This window comes from Macaca fascicularis, chromosome 2 (genome assembly GCF_037993035.2).
Source record: "Macaca fascicularis isolate 582-1 chromosome 2, T2T-MFA8v1.1".
Lineage (NCBI taxonomy): Eukaryota > Metazoa > Chordata > Mammalia > Primates > Cercopithecidae > Macaca > Macaca fascicularis.
This window is the reverse complement of record NC_088376.1, coordinates 33002829-33008904: the sequence shown is the minus strand read 5'-3', so window position 1 is coordinate 33008904 and position 6076 is coordinate 33002829. Positions and strand designations below refer to the sequence as shown.

At 41.9% G+C, this 6076-nt stretch overlaps 1 long non-coding RNA gene and 1 other non-coding gene across 2 annotated transcripts; both read left to right on the top strand.

Moving 5' to 3' along the window:
* Nucleotides 1-232: 232 nt before the first annotated feature.
* Nucleotides 233-339, top strand: LOC123571985 (U6 spliceosomal RNA). The gene has a single exon (XR_006696342.1). It is a non-coding gene; the product is annotated as a U6 spliceosomal RNA (small nuclear RNA).
* Nucleotides 340-2189: 1850 nt separating this feature from the next.
* On the top strand, nt 2190-4276 carry LOC123571907 (uncharacterized). The gene is made up of 2 exons (XR_006696214.3): nt 2190-2255; nt 4109-4276. It is a non-coding gene; the product is annotated as an uncharacterized lncRNA (long non-coding RNA).
* Nucleotides 4277-6076: the final 1800 nt, after the last annotated feature.

Here is a 6076-nt window from a genome sequence, read left to right as displayed (position 1 = left end):
TGGTAAAACCATCTCTACTAAAAATACAAAAATTAGCCGGGCACCGTGGTATGCAACTGTAGTCCCAGCTACTAGGGAGGCTGAGAAAGGAGAATTGCTTGAACCTAGGAGGCGGAGGTTGCAATGAGCCAAGATGGCGCCACTGCACTCCAGCCTGGGCAGCAGAGCAAGATTCCATCTCAAAAATAAATAAATAAATAAATAAATAAATAAATAATAAAAAGAAGAAAGAGTGCTTGTTTCAGCAGCACGTATACTAAAATTGGAATTATACTGAGAAGACTAGCATGGCCCCTGCACAACCATGACATGCAAATTTGGGAAGTGTTCCATTAAAAATTTAAAAAAAAAAAAAAAAAAAAGAAGAAAGATCCTGTTGAAGTGATGGCCCTTGCTAAAAAAAGGGGGGGAAACAGAAGAAAGAAAGTTCTATACTCTGCAAACCAATGAGCATAACATTTTGCAGACGCTATTCTAGAATGGATTTTAAGGAGGAGAGGGTACTTCTGTGTCCCAAGAAGAAAAATGACTCATCACCATGACCCAGCTCGGGTTAACCAAGAACAAATCATGTCAGCACAGCCCTCACTTCCTTATTCCATGGTTTATTAGTCTAAGAAATCTAAGGAAGGAAAGAAGCAAGATAGATCCAGATAAATGGTCCAGGAAAAGGCCACTTAAATAAATTCACTTATAAAGGAAGCCAAAATTCCCTATTAAATGGTGAAAAAAGGTATTTATCAGGACTTTACTCTGGAAGATAAAACTTAAAATAATGTTAAGAAATTTTTCTTGTATTTTAAAAATATAAGAAATTATATTTATTTGAAATTATATTAATTTCAAATAAATTAATTTCAATTATATTATTTCTTATATATAATATAAGAAATTATATTATTTATTTGACAAGTATTTATTGGCCATGTATTATGTGCCAGCCTCTGGCAAGTGAAAATGTGACAGTGAACAAAGGAGACAAAGCCTCGGCTCTAGTGGAGCTTATAGTCCAAGGGAAGACAGACCAATGGTTAAATACATAAAAAAGCAACATAGGCCAGCATGGTGGCTCACACCCTGGAATCCCGACACTTTGGGATCACCTGAGGTCAGGAGTTTGAGACCAACCTGGCCAAAATGGTGAAACCCCATCTCTACTAAAAATACAAAAATTAGCCAGGCATGGTGGCGGGCACCTGTAATCCCAGCTGCTCAGGAGGCTGAAGTGGGAGAATCACTTGAACCCACTTCAAGTGGGTAGGCAGAGGTTGCAGTAAGCCAAGATCGCACCACTGCACTCCAGCCTGGGTGACAGGAGAGAAACCCTGTCTCAAAAAAAAAAAAAAAAAAAAAAAAAAAAAAAAAAAAAGGCCGGGTGTGGTGGCTCAAGCCTGTAATCCTAGCACTTTGGGAGGCTGAGGCGGGCAGATCACCTGAGGTTGGGAGTTCAAAACCAGCCTGGCCAACATGGAGAAATCTCGTCTCTATTAAAAATACAAAATTAGCCAGGTGTGGTGGTGCATGTCTGTAATCCCAGCTACTCAGGAGGCTGAGGCAGGAGAATCACTGGAACCCACAAGACAGAGGTTGCGATGAGCCGAGATCACGCCACTGCCCTCCCGCCTGGGCAACAAGAGCGAAACTCCGCCTCAAAAAATAGTAAATAAATAAATAAATAAGCAAACAAACAATAAAATAAAACCTATTATAAAAAGGCTACTATAAAAGCACTTTTATAAACCTAAACTCTTCTCTGCAGCCTTCCAGGCCCCACCTCATCTGACTTGTGCCCACACCTCACACTTCCTCTCACCACCTCTCCTCCTGGCTCACTCTGACCACCACATGGGCTGTCAGCTGGCTCTGTCCTCAGAGATTCTGCTGTCTGCATCGCTCTCTCCTCCAGGGCACAGCTGCCTGACTCCTTCTCATCGTCCACATCTCAGCCCAAATGTCACATCCATAGCGAGACCTTCTCCAACTCCCATCTGGAGCAGTTTCTCCTCCAGCCCTCTCTCTATAGTTTAGCTGTATCCCCACCCAAATCTCATCTTGAATTGTGTCATGGGAGGGACCTGGTGGGAAGTGATTGGATCATGGGGGCAGTTTCCTCCATCCTGTTCTCGTGATAATGAATGAGTTCTCACAAGATCTGATAGTTTTATAAGTGTCTGGCATTTCCCCTGCTTGCACTCACTCTGTCCTGCCACCCTGTGAAGAAGGTGCCTGCTTCTCCTTTGCCTTCCAGCATGACTGTAAGTCTCCTGAGGCCTCCCCAGGCAATGCAGAACTGTCAGTCAATTCAGCTTCTGTCCTTTAATTACCCAGGTTCAGGTATTTCTTCCTAACAGTGTGAGAATGGATTAATATACCTCTCTATCTCATTACCCTGTTTTGTTTTCTTCACAGCAATTATCTTTATCACTAGCTAGTCTATTTTGGTTTTTAATTTGTATTTTTTATTTTTTAAAAATAGAGATGGGTCTTACTATGTTGTCCAGACTGGTCTTGAACTCCTGGGCTCAAGTGATCCACCCGCCTTGGCCTCCCAACGTGCTGGGATTATAGGCATGAGTCACCATGTCCAGCCTTTATAATAGGTTTTATAATAACTTTTTACAGTTATTATAAAAGTGATGGGAAGCATTGAAGGGACTGAATTCGAAGAATGACACAGTCGATGTATTTGCTTCAGTGATCACTGGGGCTGCTGTGTGGACATGAAATGGCCATGAAGGCAAGAGCAGGAGCAGGGATACAGGTCAGGAGGCTGTCCCAGGGCCCTAGTGAGAGATGTGGCTGCCTGGGCTTGGGGTCCGATGGTAGTGGAGAGATGGACTGGAGTTGATTTAGGTTATAGTTGGAAATTAGCCCCAACAAAACTTGCAATTCCAACTGATGTGGGGGCAGGGGAGGGCAGAGGCAGAGACATCAAGAATAACTCAAGATTTTGGCTTGAGCAAGCAGCTGACTGAAGCTGCCATTTACAGAATGAGGTAGGGGAGACTTAAGAAACAGTTTTGCAATCAAGAAGCCTGTTTTCAGGCACCCAAGTCTGAAGGCTATTAAACACTCAAGAAGAGATGTCAAGTAGACAGTAGGATAGACATCTGAAACTCAGGGGACAGGCCAAGACTGCAGATATAAATTTAGGCGTCAACTGCATGTAGATGCCATTTAAAGCCAAGGGACTGAATGAGATCAAGGGACTGAAATCACTTAGAAGGGGGGAGATGTGGAGGAAAAGAGGACCAGGACACAGCTCTGGGGCATCCCAACATTTAGAGATTGAGTCTTGGAGGGGAAGCCAGGCAAGAGGACTCCAGCCAGCTGGTTCTTAAAATAACAATAATCACAAAAATGAATCAATCAGCTGTTGAGGAATTTTTGCATACGTTTTTCTGGTAAAATTATATGATCATATAATAAAAAATTGGTCGATTCAGATTTGACTTTCACAGCACAATCATAAACAGTGTAATTTTGGCAAAAATAGCTGAGGTCTTTGTTAATTTTCCCAGGTGTCTCTCTTACCTCTTTGATATTCAAATCATTCTCATTTGAAGTATCTTTTTGGTCCTTATCCTCATAGATTTTTCTCTCATCTAATGCTGCTATTCCCTCATATGTCAATGGCTTAGCAAATGATTAGGGCAGTTCCCCAAAATTGCTTTCCTAATTTTTAAAAAATCTTTCTTATTTTGCAAGACTGACAGTTTCACTTTGCCATCAATATTTATGTAATTTATGTTGCATTGTGCTGTTGTAACCTGACAACTATAGAGAAAATAATGAACAAAGACTGTGACACAATGGGCAGTGGTGGAAGCTTGGTTTTGAAAGGAATGGATGTGTAGTCAGTTTATGAGTGATTAATTTTGTATCATAATGATGTTAGCTGTCTATGGTGGAGATAACTAGCTGTCCACCAAATCCATTCTCCCCTTCTTTATGCAACAAAGTCAACAGCATTTCCCTACCTACCATTTGGCTAGGTGTGGCTTTGTGACAAAGTGAACAGCAGTGTCATGCCACTTTCATGCCTGTCTGACAAAAATCACTCATATGTGCTCCTTTGTGTGTTTTCCTCTTCTTTGACTGGATGCAGATGACAGTGGGGCCCTGGAGAATGACAGATTTACAAGATGGAGACAACCTAGATCCCTGAGTGACTGCATGGAGGATAGCACCCCCACCAACTTGAGCACCCTGATTTCTTGTTACCTGTACTAGAAATAACATTTCATCATGTAGAATCATTAAACATCTGAGTCTATTTGCTACGGTGGCTCAGTCTGTCCTAAATGACACACTGCTCTACTTAACTTCAGGAACGGGATAATGAATACTCAATAATGAGGAGCCCCTTATAGATTTCAGCAAGATATTGATTACTTCATGTAGACTACACTATTACTTTGTGTAGACAAGGCTGAGAAACAAGGATGTTGCTGACCCAGGTCAGAGAAGTAGTACTGACTGAACAACCAAACCTAAAGGTTAGTGAATCACTGTCCAACATATACATTCCTTTGGGCTTAATTATCAGTTCTGTCCTTTTCAACATTTGTAGTAGTGACTTGGATGAATATAAAGACTGCTCACTTCCCAAGCTTGCAAAATCCACCCTGGATTGGACAGTCATGATCCACAAATATCTTGGCATTTTATTTGCATTGTGTTGTTGTATCCTAACAACTTTGGAGAGAATAATGAATACAAACTTTGACCCAGTGGGCAAAAAGGGGAAAGGTGGTACACTAAACTGAATATGGTAAAAATCACTGGAGTTAACTGTAAGGTCCTTAACTTAGTTTGGAATAAACTAGAACAAGATAGAGAAGACATGGCTTAAAGCAGCACATTTTTTAAAAGTTAGACATCTTAGAATGCATTTCTACAAGCACTGTGCCTATAATAAAAAGGTGATAATCTCATGCTTTTCTGCCTGGGTGGGGGGACCTCCCTCTTGGCATTTTTGTTGTCAAATGCTACACAATACAGGAAATGTGCTCAGAGGAGAGTGCTCAGAACTGAGAAGCATCAGGAAGATGGATTTATGGTGTGTGTATGTGTGTTTTAATAGAGACAGGGTCTTACTCTGTTGCTCAGGCTGGAGTCCAGTGGTGTGACCACAGTTCACTGTAAACTCTAATTCTTGAACTCAAGTGATCCTCCTGACTCAACCTCCTGAGTAGGCAGGACTACAGGAATGCGCCACCAATTTTTTTTGTAGGGACAAGGGTCTTACTATGTTGCCTAGACTGGTCTTGAACTCTTGGCTTCAAATGATGCTCCTGTTTCAGCCTCCAAAAGCATTGGGCTTACAGGCGTGAGCCACTGTACCTGGACAATTTTTTTTTAAAACATTCTATTGGATAAATCTGTTCAATTATTAATTGGGCTGCCTCCATAGCAGTGAATCCCCCATCTCTGGAAGTGTCTGAATAAATTTGCATATAAAATTACTGTTATTCAGTCATTTTAATCTACAAGAATGGCAATTTCATATGGTTCAACCTAATATTTGGTGGAAAGGGTAGAGGATGAGTCAAGCAATTGATATTTTAGGAGCAAGTGACAGAAGCACATCTCAAACTGACTTCACCAAAGGAAAGGAGAGGTAATAGTGGAGTGGAAAGTGTATTGGCTCGTGTAACTGAAAAGCCCAAGTAAATTTAGCTTCAGGTATGGTTACATCCAGCATTCTCTCTCTGTCTCTGCCCTGTCCTCCTCTGTGTTGCCTCCCTTCCCAGACACACCTGCCCCTTGTGCTAAGCAGCTGGGCACTAGCAGCTCCAGGCTTATGTTAAAGCAGCTTAACAACCCCAGCTAAGAGTCTCTCCTCACCAGTAACTCCTGGGACTAACTCTTATTGCACTGATTTGGCTCATACACTCTTCCCTGAATCAATAACTAAGCCCTCAGTTATTGACTCAGGGGCAGGGAGTAAAGTTACTCATTGGCTTGGCCTCAATTACAAGTTGCCCTGGAGTCCAGAGGAGGGTGGGGTGAGAAAAGAGGGTGTTCAGCCACAGGGGCTGAAAGTAAAGAAAGGGTGACTTTCCAATGGAAA